Genomic DNA, 22,014 nt, shown 5'->3' on the forward strand with positions numbered 1-22,014 from the left:
CAGTCCTTGTCCTTCCTTAGTCCTGCCCTTGTCTCTGTTCCACTGGTATTTACTCCGTTCGAGTCTTCCCTGAGAGCAAGTCATTTGAATTCCTTGCTACCGTAGTGCTGAGGTTTTCAAAGTCACCGCAAGTATAGTTTTCCTTCTTGGGTGTCTTGTTCTAGGCACAGTTTCCTTGCTATGTAATTAAAGAATTTCAAGGTACCGAGGGTTGGAGTTAGTTTTTGAGTGTATGAGGTGAACCAGTTAATATATGCGCTCCGCTCTTTGAATTGTGCACAAGTTGTTTCTTGTGACAAGTTGTTGAGACACTCCGTGTATTCGCTCTCCTCAGTAAGCACGTGCATTTTAGGAATTAGTCATGCGTCACATGCTAGTGTTCCTTCAGCGCCATGCACACATGTTTTCCCTGACAAGTCTATGAACAGAATTTTTTCCGCTTCACATTATGCGCGCACCTTTTTTTTGTGAAGAAACCTTTGAAACACTTATGCAAGCATTCTCTTCAGGTGTGTGTTTACTAACGTTTATTGAACTAATGCATTGTTGACACAGCTGTTCTGGGAGAATTAGAAGTGTGAGTTCTTCAGGCTGGTTTAGTGTTTTCCTCAATGTACTCCCTGTCAGTTTTCTAGTCAGCGCCTTCCGTCCAGTGAAGTTTCGCACCCTTCTGTTTCCTCAGTCTTCAGAACTTGCGCCCCTGCCAGTTGCAGGATGGAGAGCTCCCCCCATAAAAACCTAAGGTAATTATAAAGAATAGTGGGAATTATAGTTATATCCTGGTTATAGGAAGGATCCTTCTAATTAGTTGTTCCTGTGTTCTCTCATTAGATACAAGGTTCAGGAAGGAGAGTAGCGATAAAGAATTAGTTGAGCACAACGCACCCAGAGAAGAAAGTTATCAGCATTGAGAGTGGTGTCCCCGCAGAGTTAAGGTAAGTGTTACATGTGTGTTTTGCAAAGGATCCTAAAAACCTGTTTTTTTGTTTAAACTCATCATTGGATGTATATGAGTAAGATGGAGTAAGTATGGTGGAATGAATCTGACGATGTTTAGTATATATGGATTTATGGGCTCTGAGCAAACAGTGTTGATAAACTTAAAAACTGTTTTTGTTAATAAATTTGATGATTTTTGAATATATTTGTTGTATGATAATTTGTTGTTAATAATATCTTTCCAACCTCATCTACCAAGGTCCATTGTGCATATTACAGTCCAACAATCCGGACATTATTGCTTCGAACCCTCCCCTCCGCATCTTCCGTTCTGTGCTCGAAGATCATGAACCGTTGTAATACATCTGACATTTTGGACTGGGTGGTAACAATATTGGTGGTGTTGTTCTGTACATCCTGCTGAAGGAGGCCCATGTCCAACTTAACCACATCCAGTTTGATTTCCAGGGACACCTTTAGGGCCGCTATGGCCTCCAGTATAGAGCCCTCAACTCGGCCTTCCTCTAGCTGTTCCGAGCTGGTTGCCGGCGTGTTTGTATCTGATGAGGAGATTTGGCTTTTTTCGTGCTTCTTGGCAATAGATTCCATGATGGTCTGTTGCTTTTTCCCTCTTTGATTTGTCTGGCATCTTTTGCCCAGGTGGTGTTGCCTGCCTCGGTTACTTCCTCAGGCAACGCTATCTCTGGGTCGTCTGGAAATAACTCTTCACTGTTATCTGGTATTCTGCGAGAGCTCGTGCTTGCATCCCAGACTGGGCGGGCCCTCTCTCCCTCTGCCTCCCCGTAGGCTCAGAGGTCCGGTTGCTGCGTCTTTGTACAGTGTCCCCGCTTCGTTCTCTGAGGTCCCGTGGGGGATAGCCCTGTGTGTTGCTTGGTAAGTACAACCGGGTGTCCCGTGTCCCTGATGGGGACCACCAGAGCAGAGTTTCGCCTCTCTCGTGCTTGTTGCCACATCGCATAGGGTGCAGGTTCACTGGTCGCTTAAGTCTTGTGTATGCGCAGAGTTGTGTCCGCCAATTCCCCCTCAAGATCTTAGGATAGAGACTCTATATTCCACTTATGTGCTTGTTCTTCCAGCTACTCAGCCCCACAGCCTCTTTTGCCTGTTACTGAGGTTATGTACTTACCACAGTATGTGCCCCCCTGTCTCACCCTCAATTGAGCAGGTCATGGGATGCGTGAGGGTTGCAGCGGTGTGCATGTGGGTCGTGCTGGTGGACTCAGGCGTTTATCCCTTGTTACTTTATTCACTTATATGTTTCAACAATGGATTGTGGCCACCCTCTTCCACCCAACTTGGGCTTCGGTCCGAGTGCCATGTGATGAAGCACACTGGTTGGGTATAAAGGTGCCAGGTCCTGCGGTGTTAGTTGTTTAGAAACCAGTATGGATGAGTGCAGGCAAACACAGTGAGTTGTGTTCCCCACGTATCTACTACTGTTTTCTGTTGCGCTTGTTGCAGGGTTTTTCTTACGAGGAACGCCCAGGGGGAGAATAGTCACTCTGTGTCTTGGCCAACAGCCCCGGGTCAGCCACCCCGGCCCTCCTGGCCCTCTCTGTCTCGGCGTGGTATGCCAATTTTGTCCCTTGTCCAATGTGGGGATATTGTGGTGGTTGCAGGCACCCGCACTGGTAGGCTGTCGGAATGGACTGCGGCCTCTCACGTCTCTGTATGCGACTGATGTTGTACCTGCTGGGGTGCCCTCCGAAGCGGGCCACCCACCGGTGCCGCCCCTTGTAGGTCCTCGCCGTGCCTCAGCACAGCTCTCTGAGCCGCCGTTGCTGCAGTTGCCGCGCCACGTGTCCCTTCAGATCCATCTCGCTGGGTCCGCGTATTGGGCACAGGCTGGCCTTTCTGCATCACACTGGCGGCCTCTGATGGTGTGGCTCCTATTGAAGCATTCCCGCTCTCTGGGGTCCAACAATTCTCTCTGCTTTGGCCCCCGGCCTGACCACCTTTGTCATGCTCCTCGGAGGGTGTGCACAGCTCGTTCCTCGCGTGTCTTGGCGAGGACCTTACGCTGTTTGTATGTCAGATGAGCAGTCGCTGCATGCCTCCCAGTAGCCACGGGCTGTCAGGCTGCCTGAGTTGAAATAGACTCCTGTGGGTCATCAGCGCCCACCGACCTCTCTCAGGATGTTCGTAGGGTGTAGTACCGGTCCCCATCTTACAGCTATCACATGCCCCAGGGGCGGATATTCTGCTCCTTGTCTCGCCTCTCCACCACACCTCAGCGAGTTCGTGCCCCGGGGAGCCTGGGATCTTCCACGATGTTCCGGGGCTCAGACCATCCACCACTCCTGGACCGTCTCACCGGTCAGTGCCTGTGGCACGATCACCATTGCCACGGGCAAGCCGAGCCGGGTGCGCCCGCCATCTTGGATTATGCCACACAGTTTCTTCCAGCTGCTGCAATGTCTATTTGGCGTCACAAATCCTACCTAAAGTTGCTCAGGATGGTCTTCGGACCTTACAACACCTTCCCTTCTCCTTTCTGTCTATATATAGAGTGCCTCAGCCAGTTTAGTCGATTCTGTTGCACGATCTCTACGGAGCTCTGAAAGTCAGCCTCCTACCTCATGGCCGCCAAGCCACTCCCCCTTCTTGTGTCTTTTTAGTTTTAGGTGCATATTTGGGACCTCCCCTAGCACTGTATGGATACATTGTGGGATGTTTCAACCCACTAGTCCAGGCCCTGCAACATTACTGTGCATTGCTTGCAGCAGAAACATCAGAATGGCCGCCGAAAAGCATGCTGCTCGCAAAAAATCATCAGAAAGTGCGCAGTAAAAATCTGGAAATTAGGCCGCCATCCACTTTTGCCTATGTCAGTGGGAACACACGAGACCACTGCCAAAACCCATCATTTGGCTGCCCACAGAGCAAAATCATTGCAAAAGGAACACAGAGCTGTTTTAAAAATCTGTTTTTCCCTGGTTGTCAAAATTGCCAAAATCATGGCTCACAAACCACCCAAAAAGATCCATCCTCCTTGTTGGGTGGTGAACATCATTCTACTTCGAGAATCCGCATAAATACAATGTCCACAGAAGTATATATTATCTGAACAAAGTCCACTTTTGAGGATGGTTGAGCTGGAAGAAATCTGTCAAAAATGGGTGTAGTACCGTTACTCACCTCTGTCAGAAGCTGGCGATTTAAAACCTATCATGTGTAAGGTTGTTCATTGAACTCAAACTATGCCAAAGAAAGACTTGCTATCAGAAGACCAAGAGGTGGACACAATTCAAAACTATATTCTAAAAAGGCTTGAAGTAAGAAATTGTTTGATGTATTTGTTAAAAATGTAAGTCATATTTTAAGACAAGACAATTTCAGACATTGGGTTTAAAAGTTAAAGTTTCCCACGCTGGGCTTCAAACACATTCCACACCTCCTCCCTAAACAAAATAATCTGTTCTCCTGTGCTCTACTAAGAAACTGGCAGGCTGCTGTGAAAAGGAACTAGGAGGGGCACCCTGGCCTGTTGCTCTGAGTGCAGACAAAGGGCTCCCTTGAGCTGAATGGAAATGCTAATTTGGGGCGTCAATAGAAACTGCCGTGGCTGAAAGAAGGCAATGTGACTCTCTGAATCAGCCAAGACCTTGGTGGCAGGCCAGACTGAAAATGTGGATTTGACATTGGATTAAATATATGTTTATGGAAAATACTTCTAAAATATTGTACCGAACTGACAAAAATATGAAATTTAGAGATTATTAAAATGAAAAATGTGCTCACAGTTTAAAACTAATCTGGAATCTGTACGATGTTCTGAGACTGAACCACAAATGTTTTTAAGATTGCGGCTATTGTGGTTGTGCTAGGATCATGAAAAATTACAGAAGTATGACCAGATGGTTTGTGCATGTATATGTAAAAAATTGTACAGATCCGAAAATGTGTAACCAACCAAAAGCGTGAAAAAACTGTCATTTGTGAACCAAAACCCGTAGGAACATGGGACTTGAACAGAGACATCCCGTAATTAAGCTGTGATGTGTATATGTAATGTTAACAAGTTGTGCATATGGGAAATATGTTTTTTGGGAAAAATAGATTTTCTAAGTAAAAGCAAAGGGAGGTTCTTCCCTAGGTTGTAAATGGCAGCATCACTCTGACACAGGATGACACACTGTTTCTTTCTCCAATCAGGAGAAGGGGAATTCTCTGACCTATCAGATCCTTAGAGGGTTGGGCATAGACAATCAGCCTCCCCACCCACTTTGGAAAATGGGTGAATAGGGACTGTTGAGGACCCACAGACACACACACTTTCTCACTCATCAACTGATCCCCTGGCGAAGCACCCTGCAGGAAGATCCAGACTCCAGGACCAGACTCCAGATCCAGACTCTAGACCCAGACTCTAGAACCCTGAAGCAGAAGCCTAATCTAAAAAGCTGAACCCTTTTCAGCAGGCTTTTAAAATCTAGCAACCTGATTTTAACCCCTAAACTTCCAAGGGGCACCACAAAATCCAACAGCCTGGCTGAGCTGTTTTGCTGTTCTAGCTAGGAACCTCGCGCTAGAACCAAGATCCATAGAGCAGAGCTGTACCCAGAACCAACCCGTCAGATCCAGTCCAAGAGGCCGCACAGACCAGCGGGCCTTGCTGAGAGCAGAACCCAGTGCCTGAGACCTGGCCGGTGGCGAGAGAATCCCAGCCAAACCCTTGACCAGATCTTTGACGGGCCCATTCCATTCCAAAGCCATAGGAGTAAGTATTTAGTATAGAACTGTCCATAGTCATCTCTTAGTTTAAAGTAATCCTATTCAATCCATTTCAACCTATCCAGAACTGCATTATAGAATCTTGTGTCCTTCCTGAATTATTCTCATTATATATGGCCTCATTACACGGATGGCGCTAAGGGATTACCGGCACCGGTAAGGGCACCAGTGCCGGTAATCCCTTAGCGCCATACTACGAGGTCCCTCAGCGGGTCCCGTCCTTAATGTGTGGCCAGACCACACGTTAAGGAAGGGACCCGCTGAGGGACTTCAGGGCAAATAACGGTACCGCTAATAGCGGTACCGTTATTTGCTCCTTCCCCATTCCCATTGAGCCCTATGGGTGCTCAAATGGGAATGGGGAAGGGCCTTGGTGAATGGGGAATTAACGCCCCATCAACCTTGGAATGGGGTGGTAAATCCCCCATTCACCAAGGCAGAATCGGTAAAATACCGGCAGCAACCATGGCGCTACTAGTGCCATGGTTACCACCGTCTGTGTAATGAGGCCCATAGTCTGTGATAATTGTAGCGATAATCATCTGTGCGCTGATATTTTCTGAAGAAAGTTAAGTGTCCAGGCGCACAGCAATCAGAGTGGAAGGTGCCCTGTTCTGGTGGTTGTCCCGTTGGGTATCTTGTACTTTCATAGCTCCTTAGTATAAGTCCATCTTGGTTCCTAATCTTTAAAGCACATCTTTCATTTTGAATCTTGACTCTGTTTCTGAAAATCTACCTTCACAAAAACCTCTGTAACTTTTGAACCGTACGTCCTAGGAACTAAAGTTGAATGTCCTTATAGTTTTTCTGTAATCGCGTTTCCCGCACTCGGAAAAATTGCTGTGAATTTACAATTTGGCTCAATTTCACCCCATGTAAAACAGCTATTTCTTGCTTTCAACTTCTGAAATTCGTTTTCCATCTGCTAATCATTCTATAATCATTGCTAGTGTTGACCTGAACCAATCCAAAGCAACTCTTACTAGTTCTGAATCTCATTTAGCGAAATAAAATCGTTTTAGCATTTTCCAATTCATTGCAAATCACACTCAAAAGCGTTTTGACCTGTTTTTAAAAGCATTCCTGTTCTCTCTAAGCTTGCTGGGGGGGAATTGGGATTGAACTGCATTGTTGATTGTTATTCCTGATACCTGTGTGCCCTCATTCCATATCTTAATATTGCATGTTGGTGGGAGTGAGTAGTAACAGGGGAAAGAGTGATCATATTGTCTTTTGATTGAAGTCATATAAAGTTTTATTTCTGTGTTGCATTTCTTCCTATCATTGCAATCTCTTGAACACATACAAGGTATTCTCTGCGATTGTGGATATTATAATATTACCCATTGCTGATCATTGTTCATATTCATAAGTGTGATATTCAGATATTATTCATATTCATAAAAGTGTAATCTATATATTGTTCAATTCTTCAAATTAATCTTTTAATTTGCAAAACTAACCTATTTCTTGGTTCAGTGAGACCGGGGGAATTCAAAGAGAGGGGCATTATATAAGGGTACATCATCCAGAATTAAACAAAGTTTGACATGAAAATATATAAAGGAGGGTTTCCATTGGGCATCCCATACTAGGCGTTGACTTAGTTGGAGTGCTGGATTGAAATCACTTACAACATTTGTCTTTTTCATTCAAATTGTTCCACCACTTACACAAAGCTGCAGTCAATTGCTCCGAGTTGGTACTATATTGAGCAACCCTCGTGCCCTGACCCGATACCACCAGTGACCCTGCATTCATACACTCAGGAGCTACATGAGGGTCCCTATCCCAGACTGCTAGCTTTGACACCATGTGATCACTAGCATTTGTTTCCTCTATTTCTTGGTGATGTACATATTCCTTCTCAAAGATCTTTAGAAACATATAATCTAGTGTGGAGGCAGCAAAGGTATTGGACCACGTAGGAACCTTCTGAAGGGACCCTTGAAACAGGAGATTAGTCTGCAGAAAGGACCACCATGAGAGAAATTGGGACCAGATGGTTCTGTTGTTCTCTCTACCTAACATATGGTTAGACGGAGCAATACTAGAGGTACAGTCAGTTTCCTCCCACCCCCATCCCTCACTACACATTTACAATTTAAATCTCCTGCCAAAATGATGGTACCATCAGGATACACGGCACACCAGTCAATTAGTATACTATCAATCTCCTGTATTACAGTATCTAAGTCCATATTTAATGGGATTGAAATAGATGTTAATTATCAAGGTAACAACTGGGTGCTTACCACACCCTAGTTGTTGGGACCTAATCATCTCGGCTCCCTGCGGCCGCTACAATTATCCTGCAATAACTTCCCTCAATATGTAATAATCCCACCCCAGCTGCACTCTGGGGGGTGCGGATGTAGCAGAGAAGCAGTGCCCGCAACCCCGAGGAAAAACAGAGCAGGAGACGCGAAATTCTGCCCGAATCCTGCAGACGGACGAGCCGCGGCCGTTGTGGCACAGGCATAGCGCCCGCCCCATCCACAGCACGGCGAACATTGGGAATCCTCTTCGAGAAGGCGGGCCGGCATACAGGGACAACTTGCCTCCAAGAACCAGCAGCGCCCTACAGACACCGCCGGAGACCCACTGCGGTTCCTTCATCGGCCCGGCACTGGAAAGCCTACGGTGGGCGCGACGCGAAGCAGCCGCAACTGGAGCCACTCCTTACGGCGCCTCTCCTGGCCTCGTCGGCGCTGCGGACAGGCGGAGTTCTGTGACTCGGAAGCCCGCCTGCATATCTGCCCGCGGCTCGGGCCCACGCTGTCTGCCCTCCCCCCACTCAGCGAAACAGCAGCGCCCGGGGTCGAGCTGCAGTAGGACAAGGAGAACCGTGTGCTGCGCTCCCCCGCGGATTGAAGATATGCCGCAGACAGACTCATTTATAATAAAGTATGTGTGCGGGCAGCGTGGGGGTTTAACCCTGTCTCCCCCTCAAGGGCCCCCCATACAGCTCGAACCTGCTGCGTAGACCACGGAACCAACAAGGGCGACCATGAGGGACAGAGAAAGGCACTGGCCAGCAGCATACCAGTGCATGAAACACCAGCACGGCCCCCCATGAGGCCTAGGTGCGGTGGCCTTGAACTGCAAGTGAGGGGGTGAGAGACACTTCTCTGCGCATCTATTTGGACCATCCCTCGTGCATGGGGGACCCTCGAACCTTCTCCCCTGATCTGCCCCCGCTGAGCAGCGACCGCAATCCGGGGGATACGTGCCAGAACGACCCTTGCGGGGCCCTGCTACGAGCTCGCCCCCGCACTGGATTTGCCTTCCACTCATGCCCGGCGGCCCAGGAAAAGAGGCCAATACCCACAGAGGCCACGCTCTTCTGTTCTTGGCACAGCCCTCGCACGGACACACGAATGGCCCCTGCGTTGCTTCTACACGCCCGCCTGGCTCACGTTAGCCCTTTCCCAAACCCTACATTCACCCCTTCGGTAACAACGTGAAGCACCCGGACCCCCATCATACGGGGCTGATCAACCACGATATGGGAAAAGAAAAGTCTAAGCGGCAAACTCTACAAAGCAAAATGGACCTCTACACTGTGGGGGCTCCTCTCCGCCGTGAAACTCAGCCCCCAGAAGAAGAAGGGGCCAGCGACAAGCCCCATGACCCCCCAGTCTCCTTGACGGACCTCATGAGAGCGATTGGGGACTCGAAGGCATCATTGGAACTCAAAATAGGTGGCCTATCCACTGAGGTGTCCCTTATACACCAGGACCTCTGCAACCTGTCGGCTAGGGTTGGTGAGGCGGAACAGAGAGTGTTGAACACAGAAGACGCTGTGCACCGACTGGAGCAACAACTCACTGCGATTACCCAAAAAGTTGCTCAACTGGAATACCGTGCTGAGGACAGTGAGGGGAGAGCGCGGCGCAATAACCTCAGGATACTCGGGATACCGGAGAAGGAGGAAGGCCCCAGCGCTGAACTTTTCCTTGAATATTGGCTCGCTCATGTCTTTGCCCCCAAAAAATTACCCAAATTCTTCTCCATAGAAAGAGCACACAGAGTCCCCACCGGCCAACCTACCCCAGGCGCCCCGCATAGAATGATAATCGCACGCCTGCTGAACTTCCGCGACCGAGATGCAATCCTACAAATGGCAAGGGCCTCTGGCCCGATCACATACAACGGCTACAGGGTAGGGTTCTACCCCCGATTACACCAAGGAAGTCCAAAAAGCCTGCCAATCATTTGATTCGGTCAAGAGGAAATTCCAGTCGCTCTCTATCAAATATGCCTTATTCTTCCCGGCATCGCTCAAAGTCCACTATGAGGGCACCACTCATCTATTCTACAATCCCAAAGATGCATGGGACTGGCTTGAAACCCAAGTTCTCACGGATTGCAGAGTGAGGCGCACACCACCGGGCCCACCCACACAGGGGCCCTGGTCTGGGCGGCCCTCGCCCCCTCGATCTCTGACCAATGCAGACGACAACAAGACGGGGACCCTACGGAAAAGGGGTAAGACCCACGCAATATGGGGACTAATCTGCAACATAATAACATCGGAGCGCTCACCTAGCGGCCGCCGCTCCTAATGGGGCGCGGGCGCTATCACAGTCATGGTTATCCCGAGGAAGTTTACCAAGTTATAAGTTTAATGTTTGGGAGACAGGTGCTCCCAGTCGGGGGGGAAGTACAGGGTGGGGGGAGTTTTGGGAATCCAAGGAAACAGAATCATGGGACAAGAAGGCTCGAAGCTGACAAACGCTGGCCAGGAAGTCAAGCACTGTCTATGGCCAGGACCATTGACGCAATTATCATCCAGTCAGCAGGCACATCACTACGAGGCGACCCCCGGACGCCTCCCCTGAAAGGAAATCGCTACACGCCTCTGGAAAACGCGCAACTGCCACTTATCCTTCCAGATGCCCCAACAAGAGACTCACGCAGATAGAATAAACTCCAACAAGGTAACCATACTGTCCTGGAACGTTAACGGCCTCGGCTCCAGCATAAAGCGAAGATTGGTGCTCCAGTACCTTAACCGGCACTCGCCAGACATTGCTTTCAAAAGATTCAACTACTCGCATACCTACCATGCCGGATTCACGAAAGGTGCCAGGGGCACGAGGATACTCTTCCACAAGCGCGTCCCCCTGCAGGTTAGGAAGGTCAAAACTGACCCCCGGGGCCGCTACGTACTGATACTTGCTGACATCTGGGGCAAGAAATGGGGCCTGGCAGCAATCTATGCCCCCCCCACGCTTACGAAGGAACTGCTCTCCAAACTACAGAGTTTGCTCCTGGAAGAGGCCGATATATGGGTGATTGGTGGGGACTTCAACAAAGTGATGGACACTGCAGTCGATAGATCTCATAGGAGATCTGAAAGCCGCCCCGCCTCCACACCACTCTCCATGTTCGCCGAAGCCCTGGAGCTGATGGACACATGGCGCTCACTTCATACCGACGAGGCTGGTTTTTCCTTTTTTTCGGGCGTCCACAAATCGCTCTCCAGGATTGATTATGCCTTCATCCCCCGCAGCATAAATCACAGACTTCTCGATGCTGAATTCCTCGCAAGGGGAATCTCAGAACACTCTCCGCTCCTTCTAACTATGAAGAATTCCTGCCGACGTCCGGATCGTAACTGCCGCCTGAATACATACCATCTACGTCTCCCTGAAATTGCGGAGGAGCTGGAAAAAAAAGACAACGGAATATTTCAAACTCAACAAAGGCTCAGTGGACTGCCCAATCTCGATCTGGGAGGCGTACAAGACTGTCCTCCGGGGGGAAGCTACTTCGGCGGTTTCCGCCCACCAACAACGACAAGTCCAAAAGATCAGAGAAGTAGAAGCACGAGTCTTGGAGTGCGAACGGCAAATCCTAGAACACAGCAACCAAGAGGCAAAAGAGGCGCTGTTCACGGCACAAGACGCCCTTAGCAACCTGTCTCTAGATAATGCACGAATAGCCCATCAACTAGTCTGGAACCAAATTTATGAAAGGGGCGACAAAGCGAGTAAGACCCTGGCCTGGTTAGAGAGACGCGAACAAAGCAGGGGACATGTACGGGCCATTAAATCTCCAGATGGAACACTGCTGACAGATGACTCTGACATTGTTGAAGCATTTGCCGCCTACTACAAAAATCTCTATACCCCACCCACTGGGAGCTTGCCAGTTGAACCCTCATGCTACCTTGATCAGATTGAGATCCCGAAACTCTCACAGCGCCAATCGGATCTCCTGAATGCTGAAATCACTGACACCGAGGGGCAAGAGGCGCTTGCACAGCTCCAACCCGGGAAAACTCCGGGTCCCAATGGGTTCTCAACAGAAACATGGAAATACCTCGTTGGCACACTATCTACCCACATGCACCGCATGTTCCTACGCAGCAAAGAACTAGGAGCTCTCCCCCAAGACCTCAGGAAGGCATGCATAGTAATCATACACAAGCCTGGGAGACCTCCAGAGGAATGTGCCTCCTATCGTCCCATATCCCTGATCAACGGCGAAGCCAAGGTCCTCGCCAGAACACTTGCCACAGACTACTGCAGGTGATAGAGACCCTCGTCCACCCAGACTAATGTGGGTTCATGCCCAATAAATCCACTCGCATGAACTTACGCAGCGTCCAACTGAGCCAAAGAAATACCAGCCCCACTAGCCCTACTGGTGGTGGACTTTGAAAAGGCATTCGACTCTGTGGGGTGGGATGCTCTGTGGGCGATCATGGCTAGGATGAACCTGGGGCAAACATTTATATCATGGGTTAAACTTCTCTATACATCCCCGGAGGCCACGGTGAGGGTGAATGACAGGTCCTCTAAATCATTTCCCTTGGGTTGAGGTACGAGGCAGGGATGCCCGCTGTCCCCACTTCTCTTCCTCCTGGCCATCGAACCACTTGCAATTGAGCTCAGAGCTAATACCAACTGGACCGGTTTTGTTTGGCCGGGAGGGGGGGGCGCCTATCGCTCTACGTGGATGACCTCCTCATATACCTCAGTAACACGAGCACTTCATGTCCGGCTGTCTCCCTCATTCTTAGGGAATATCAGAGCTTTGCGGGCCTAAAGGTCAATGAAGCCAAAACCATTTTCTTCCTGATTCAGGGTGGCGAGTCTGCGATCCTGGAGTCCTGCCCATACCATGTCTCTATTAAGGAATTTAAATACCTGGCTATACGGCTTGACCCGACACTCGAAGGGTTCCTCCAACTTAACCTACAACCAGTAATTGAGCGATTCAACAGGGACACCCCCCACTGGCAATCACTCCCCCTATCGCTAATGGGTAGAGCCGCGCTATTCAAGATGATGACCCTCCCCAGACTGTTGTATGCTCTCCAGAATGCCCCATTCCTCATCCTCGAGAAACCTCCGCACTCATTGACAAAAACCTACGCACGCTGCTATGGGGTGGGAAACAATCCAGGATCGCCCTTGAAACGCTCCAGAGATCAGTATGGGAGGGAGGCATCGGTTTACCCTGGATATGCACCTATTACCTTGCGGCACAGATGGGGGTAGTGTTATGAATCGCCGCCGCATTCCCCGTCTCCAAGCATCTCCAGTTTGGCAACGCTGGAGGTTACCATGGAGATGTGGCTTTTCCACTGCCCGCGTTTCGGGTAGTCACATGACACGGCAATTATGTGCACTACACGTAAGGTAACGCCTCCTCCTTTCAATACGATTGCCAAAGGTTTAACGCTACTTCTAATTAGCGTTTGTCATACCATTACTTTGATCCAGATTTCTTCCACTTTTTGAACTCGGAACGTTTCTCGACCTGTCTATTGGATTACCCTTGGATATCAAGTTGGACCCTGGCTAGCCGTCCCGTCGGCTTGCCGCACTTGCAGCGGCTCCTTGGCAGTAGTCCCGGCTGCTTGCCGAGCCCCTACGCTGCCTTCGTTCTTTCAAGCCAGCCATCCTGCCAGCGCGCCGCACCCTGCAGCGGCTTCCTCAGCAGAGATTCTGCCTACCTGATGAGGCCCCACGCTGCCTTTGTTCCTTAAGGTAAGCCTGCCTGCCTACCGCCTCTCCGGCTGTCAAGTCTCTGTGCTGCTTAACAAACTCATACCGAAGCCCGTTATAGACGGATTCAAACACTCCTGTGTTTGGAAGTTACCAGAACTACCCGGGGAACTATCATGTGAACTACTGTGTTTGGGACACTTTTCACCAGCAACCGTGCACTTTCTGAACGCTCTCCTGTAGTGCACCATGCCGGACCTAGGTTGCGACCCTCATTCCGTTCGGGCTAGTCTTCCTATACTAACCTTCCTGTTTCTTATTTTTTCCTAGCGTTGATTAGAACATTCCTTCCTGAAAACACCTATTGGGTAAGCCTAGGGTCATTGTTATTTGTTCTCCTGGGAATCAATAGGTTATGCTTCTTACCTATCCTTTCTTTGTTTCCAGTATTATTGGTCCCAGTCTAACCACCCGTAGTTGCCATAGAGCCCTATCAAACCCTTCCTTCAGGTACTGTTGTTTGGTCTAATCTTGAATTAATGCAGTGATGTCCAAAGTCAGTGACGTATAATTATGCTTTTGTATATTTCTTACAGCCTGGGTTTGGCGGTGTGGATTTCCCCGCTCTTTTGGGTAATTGATTCCTCTGACTGTTTTTGTTATACAGCAAAGGGGTATGTTGCCTTAAAGAGGTCCTCGAGTTGAGGAGGTCTGGTTCTGGATCGTACCATTGTACACTCCAGCTTAGACTGAATGCTTACCGGAACTGCTCCCTCTTCGGTTTTAGCCCAAGGTTGAGCAACGCCCCGACCAGTTCAGCAACTGGTGAGTAACAGGTAGTAAACGACTGAATACATGCAGATCCCACACTACCACACATCCGTATTGAACTGGAGATCATGGCCCCGTTAACCCCGCTGCAGATCCTGTACTCCACCCACAACCAGCTCCCGACGTTGCCCAAAATGACCCACCATATTCGTCGTGCCTGGCGGGATGCACACAAACTAATTATCTGGAAAGGAAAGCCAACGCTATCACAACCCATATGGCACAACGCACTCCTCCCGGAAATAGTGAAAATGGGCTCTTTTGGTCATTGGTGTGCAAAAGGGATACACACACTAGCACATGTGATACAAGGGGGTTGCCTCCTGGATTTTGAGACCATGCAAGAGCAATTCAACCTGACACCCATGGACCGGTTTCGACATGCGCAGCTGGCCCACGCCATCCGCACCCAATTCCCTGACCACACCCTAGTTGTTAGTATGGCATCAGAATGTGTATGTAGTCTCACTATACAACTGAACTTTGTTATTTTAACACCCGTTAGTAGCCCTCCCATAGGCCTCCCCCTGACCCCTTTCTTGGCAACTGAGCAGTGAATTAAATAGCCATCCCATACTGGACGACTAGTACTAAGCCATGTCTCTTGCAGGAGAATGAACTCAAATTTATCCAGAGTCTTCTTCATATCCTCCGTCAAGAAAGAGTTATAGCCATGTGAGTTCCAGCTCAAGAGATGAATTATCTCTCTAGAAGCCTCGACAACTACCTGCTGCTGATGGGAGAGCAGTGGCAAGCCAGCCCCAACTCAGAGATTCCGGCTTCTGTGGAATGTACCTTCGCTGATCTTCATCAAAGTAACCTCTCACCGTAAGGTTAGGCCTGTGATGGTCTCTTAGATTAGGCCTACCATGACATATTTGATAACATTGAAAGCCTTTTAGCAGGATTTCCTATTGCTGGATGAGCACTAACTTCTCTATCATTTTAGAGTTAAAGTGAACAGCACATTTTCCCAGACAGGCTCGATCACAGGGATGAACGAACTTTAGATTCAGCGAAGAAATTGAATTTAACTCATGTATGGATCTTAACAGAGCCAACACTCTTCGTTGATTTAGAGGTATCTCCCAATTCTCTTCCAACATACGTTCACAGATTAGGATTTGGCCATTGTTCTTCTTCGGTAAACCAGTCTAAGTGGTAGGAATAAAAGCTTTCAACCCAGTCTCTACCCTCAACTGCAGTGCTGGCCCTCCATTGGTCATCTGCTGGGTATCTTTGATTACCATACCTTTCTCACAGGTTTTCTTTGCCTGTGAGGATCCACAGTAAATATTAGCCCTTTTGTGTTCACAACAACCCTTCCCCGTTGAGTAACTCTCTTACGTTTCTCCCGGGGTTCTCGCCAAAAAAACATCCTTCCGCACAGGATTTGCTACCTCCAGCCTACCCCTCGTAGGTGCTGTGAGAAACCTGAAGGTGTCTCCCTAGCTAGTCTCCTGGGATCTGTCATCCAGGTGGCCAAGACACAGCCATTGCTATTGGATCCAGTTCCTGGGGGTGGACGAATGAGGGAGGATCATTTGGATGGGGGGTCTTCATGGAGTGGAAGTGGGATACTGATGCGTGAGACGTGGTATCCCCCTTCTTTAAACACCTTTTCCTCATCCTACCACGAAGGACAGTCAAAATCACTGCCCCACCCCCCTTTTCCGACACAAACACTTTTGCACGATACACCACAGAACGGACTAACACCAGAACCGTTTACCTGACATGTCCCAATACAAGGGTCAGGCAAAGTCAGGCAATTGATCAGAATCACACACACACACCTGATGGCCCTTTCCCTTCCCCACAGGGATAAAAGGTGGAGCAAGAGAGCACAGTATGAGCAAGGCAGAATGCATGACGAGACAGCTATCCAGGGCCGGCAGTTCATGAGGAGGAGAAAGGCATCGACTATCGAGATGCTGACAAGGAGAGAAACGCCCTTGCCCTTTCCGACGCAGACCTGCGAAACCTCTGCAGAGGGAATCGTAAAACCGAGGACAATAGCCCAAATGTGCTGCAAAAGATGGCAATGGTAAACAGAGCGTATTGACGCCGATAAGCGGGAGCAAGGGAAACTCCTGCTACCGTGGTACCGGCCTTGACTCCAGTTACGAGGAAAGCCAAGCCATTCATCATAGCCAGTGAGTCAAGGGGAGAGCAGATAAGAGCCGGGCTGTGGTGAATAAAACACGCAAAGTGGCAAGTTGATCTAAGTTCAAAGAACTGTAAAAGTGTTAAGGGAAGACCAGCTGCACAGGGAATCGGCAACACGTGGGTGCTAATTCTAGAGACACTGGTCGATCCCCGTCTGAGTGAAACTACAGAAACCAGAAGGCTGTAGGAGAGTCACAAAGTTAGGTAAAAGTGGTCATACAGGAGGAGGTCAAGCAAAATCCCTGTACAGTCGAAAGCCTTTGACCTTAGAAATGTGAGAAAGCAAGGGAAGTGAATCCTGCAAACAATTTTGAATGTGAAGTTGGCAAGAGTGAACCTGACCAAGGGATGCTGACAAGAAGGGGCAAGTCTAAAGTCCCAATAAACAGTGTGTTGACAAACGTGAACCCAGTCGAGGGATGTCCACTATGAACTGTTTTAAAAGACATTGGGCCTCATTACACGTTGTGCGGTAACCATGGCGCTGCCACCGGTATTTTAACGTGTCCGCCTTGGTGAATGGCGGAATTACCGGCCTACTCCAAGGTGAGTGGGGCCGGTAATTCCCCATTCACCAAGGCCCTTCCCCATTCCCAGTTTTGCACCCATAGGGCATAATGGGAATGGGGAAGGTGGCAATTACGGTACCGCAAATTGCGGTACCGTAATTAGCACCGAGATCCCTTTGTGGCACCCTACTTTAACGGCTGGTAAAACCAGCCGTGAAAGTAGGGTGCCGTAAAGGGAACTCGTAGTAAGGCGGTAAGGGTTTACCGGTACCGGTGCCCTTACTGGTACCGGTAAACCCTTACCACCTACCATGTAATGAGGCCCATTGACATTTATGAATGAAGGAAAAGCCATAGTGAACCCAGTGGAGGGAGGCTGAGAGTAAAGAGGGGTCAGCGCCCGGAAGAGGGGGACCCAAAGGTGAAGATTCCTCACCCTAAGTGAAACCAGGAAACAAACTTTAATTTGTTGAAGAAACTTTTGTTTTGTTGCTTGAATACGTCAGGCCCTCGAAGGAAAGAGGCTTTCATGAGAAATGGGACTTGGTCATCGAGACTCCTGATGCACTGGAACAAAACTGTCGATTCATGCTAAGGAAGCTCGAGTGTGTGCTGTGCTCCAAGTTCCCAACTTGCCCCGTGCTCAAAACGTGGGGAAGGGAGAACCAAGCTACCGCATCCTGACATATTATTTGAGAACACTTCTTTTCTTTTCTTGAAAACCAAACCACACCCTTTTTTGTTTTAGTTGTAAGGTTTGGCAATAGTTCTCTTAGTACAGGCTCTTTTTGTTTGACACAACGCCACTAAGATTGCCTTATTTTCATTTGATGATCAACTCTTGCTCCCATCTTAGATTTAGGTTTAGAATAGGCATTTCTCCAACCTGCATTCAGTTTAATAAACACCCTTGAACTGTGGTCACTTGTGTCTGTCTTTACTACTGCCACGATGAGTTCCGAACAGGGCCGTCTTGATTTTAATGGCAATTACACAGACCTCAGTGCAGTATTGGGCTGGAGTGTGCCCTAGGGCTGAGACATCCTGTGTCTCCACATCAGAACCTATAGGGCTTGCCATTCTCACTCAATTCATCACACCAGGCACATTTCCATCAGGCTGCGGGTAGTAATTCTTATTGGGAGGTAGTTTGTTGGCTACAGAGAGAATTTTGAGTTTGGAGGTAAGGGAAAAACGATGCCGGTAAAGCTTTACCGGCATTGCTTACCGCTACAGGCTATTCTGACCAACCAGACCACTATTTACGGCAACGTAAATTACGATGCCGTAAATCGCGGTCTGGGTGCGCGCATGCGACACACCATGCCGGCATTAGCGGCATGCTGTAAACCGGAGAAGATCACAAGTGATGCGGACATGCAAATAACGGCCTCCTGAAGGCTGAAAAAGTGCATACCGGCATGGTGTAAATAGCGGCATCGCCAACCAGGCGTTAAGAACCGTGAGCAGTGTTTCCAAGTGCCAGAGGTGCACACAATCAGCACAGGTGGAGGCAATGGAGTCAGGGCCAGTACAAAAGGAGCACACCCACACACCACACCCCCTCCCACACCAAGATGATACCAATAGTAGTAGCATTACTGGAGCTGGAGGCCCTGCTTGCAATACCTCAACAACAACAACAACAGCCGCCACCACAGAGGAGACGCTGGAGGAGAAGGAGGGTGAGACAGGCCCAGCATGCCCCACCAGTGCAGCCACCGTTACCATGCCAGCAGCCCCCAATCCCTCGAATCAGAGCCACCCCCTTCAACCTAACACCTGAGCAGATCCACACCCTGTACCGGCTTGACCGTGACACCATCAACACCATAGTGGACCTGATACACAACGACATAGTGAGCCTCATAGAAATACGCACCGCCATCCCCCCTCTAATGAAGGTAGTGTCTGTGCTCCACTTCCTTGCCACAGGCACCTACCAGCACACAGTGGGGAACATGCATGGCATATCATAACCCCTATTTGCCCGGATACTGAACCAAGTGCTGGATGCCCTCCTCAAACACAAAAGAGACTACATATCCCTACCTCGGACTCCCCAGGAGATATTCGATAAAAAAGTTGCCTTCCATGCACTGGCAGGCATGCCAAATTGTGTAGGTGCCCTCGACTGCACCCACGTGGAGTTGGTGGTCCCGCATGCCATGGAGGTGGTATATCGCAACCGCAAGCAATACCACTCCATCAATGTGCAGATGGTATGCAACGCCAGCAAGATCATGACACATTGCTGTGCCCGATATCCCGGATCAACTCATGACTCTTTGGTACTGCAGAACTCCACGCTACCACGCTACATGGAGCAACATGCTGGACGACGTGCCTGGCTGCTTGGTGAGTTGCCTGGCTGGACCATGGCAGTGCATCGGGGTTGTGAGGCGGGTGGCTGCATACTCCAACCGGGTGTGAATGGGGGGGATGCATACTCCACCTGGCTGGGAAGGGGGGTTGCATACTCCACCTGGCTAGGAAGGGGGGGAATGCATACTCCACCTGGCTGGGAATGTTGACGTCAGAGCACGATGTGCACATCACCGAACACTGTGCCGCAAAGCATCTGCAACGGTACATGACAACCAAATCCCATAGTTATGAAGTAAGGCCGACACCTATCACTACATGACTAACAGGCAACCAGCCCACATCCCACAACACATGTACTACTAATCAGCGGCCCTCACACACCGTAAGGTCATCCTGCACTATGCACTGCATATGCACTATGTTGCTGTCTCCAGCATATCACCACACAGGACAGTCATCCCTGGGAGTGCATTGAACTGAGTCAACCAGGGATACCACAGTGTGTCACTGGTTCGGCACACCCATAGGAGTGCTGCATGTCACCATGGAACTGATCAGTGCAGAATGCCCAATTTAGTACTGACTACAGCCAACGCTCCCTACAACCAAATCCCACAGAACACAACTCATCACTGATTTTACACCAACACTGCTGTATGCATATACGATGTACGTGCAACAAGTTGTGAGTGCACACCATGACCCATCTTGAAGAAGCAACCCACACCATTAGTCCATTACACAGGACACATACAGGATCACAAACGGGGTCAATGCATCCAGGGACATGTGCATGTGGGCACAAATTACCTGCTGCCATGTGAGACTAGTACAGTTGTCCAACATGAATATGCGAACATTTACCTTCATTCCCCTCTCATGCAGGTGATGGTTGCTATCACTTGAAGCCGTGGCTCATGACCCCTATTCGAAACCCACAGAACAGGCACGAGGACTACAATAGTTCCCATACCCGTACACGTGTGGTGATTGAGCAGACCTTTGGCCTGTTGAAGGCACGATTCCGCTGCCTCAGCCGGTTGGGTGTGGCACTCCTCTACAGCCATGAGAAGGTGGCCAAGATCACCATGGCATGTGTAATGCTGCACAATATGTGCAGCTGTCTGAATGTGCCCCTGACCCCTGACGTTGGGCTGCTACCACCTGATGATGATGAAGGGGAGGAGGAAGATGTGGCAGGACATCATCACAGTGCCGATGCACAGGAGGGACGTGCTGTGCGGCAGTCATTGATCGCACGATATTTCTGACACACAAGTCAGCAGAGGGTGACATAATGTTAGGACCGAGGGCACTGGGTGTGGGGATACATGTACACTATGCACTGTGCAAGATTAAATGACAAATGCGCAATGATGAATGTCCACTCTGGTTATTTTTTTGTAACACAACCGGTGTATTGAAAGTGAATATATGAATGTGAAAAACAAACCCTCCACCACCCTCAACCCTCTCCCCCTCCCCCCACAACTCCCCCACGCACCCTCACCCCCTCCCCCTCCCACCACAACACCCCACACACCCTCACCCCCCCACCACAACAACCCCACACACCCTCACCCCCCCTCCCACCACAACAACCTCACACTAGTCTCATAGGGTCCACATAGCCCACATGAGGCTGCCAGTATAGTCACTCTGCGCTCCCGGACCCAGGGGGAGGCATGTCCCATCGGCGCTGCGCATGGAGCGTCCGACGGAGCGGGCTGGTCTGGGTGGAGTTCCTTGTGGACGGTGTGTCCTCATGCTGAGGCTGTTGGCCGGGATGAGCAGCCTCCAAAGCATCGGCTATGGCCGAGCACCTTGCAGAGGTGGTTAGTGTTTTCGGTTATGGACTGGCCCATTGCCCTCAAATCAGCACGCCACTCCTCCCTGGCCTGGCGATTGTCCAGCACGAATTCCAATATCAGGGCAGAGAGCTGGTCAGCCTGCTGTGCACGGCGGATGAACCATTGACCCTGCTGGGGATCGGGCTGACATGTCCTGCCGGCGCTTCCTCAACGGGACTGTACACGGGGCAGCCATGTCCCTGTGTCTGTTCTTGGCCAGACTGCTCCAGTATGTCGTTATCACCAGAGTCACTGAAGGATACCTGGGGGTTTGACAAATCTTCAGGGGTGTGCACAACTTCCACAGTGTCATCCTCAATTGTTCCCCAGATGTCATTGGGGCTGTCCTCAACTTCGAGGGAGGCTGTGGCTGCCACCTCCCCAGCCACACTGGACTCCATGGACCGTGGCGTTGGCAGGTGTCTGCAGGTAGTGCAGGGAGGGGTGGGGGTGGTGTTGGTGCGCCCGCCACAGGCCTTGCTGGTGCTGGTGGTGTATGTACCAGTGGTGTCTTCCTCACTGGGACACGGCGGCCCCTGTCTTGGCCCCTGGAAGTGGTGGGACGGTTGCTGTCCTGGTCCTCACTGTCATGCTCACTGCCTGTGGGGATGAAAGAGAGGGACAGCATGAGTGATGTTTGGATAGCCAGCATACATACATTGGTACAAT

The sequence above is a fragment of the Ambystoma mexicanum genome, chromosome 1q (assembly GCF_040938575.1).
Source record: "Ambystoma mexicanum isolate Mex_15411 chromosome 1q, UKY_AmexF1_1, whole genome shotgun sequence".
NCBI lineage: Eukaryota > Metazoa > Chordata > Amphibia > Caudata > Ambystomatidae > Ambystoma > Ambystoma mexicanum.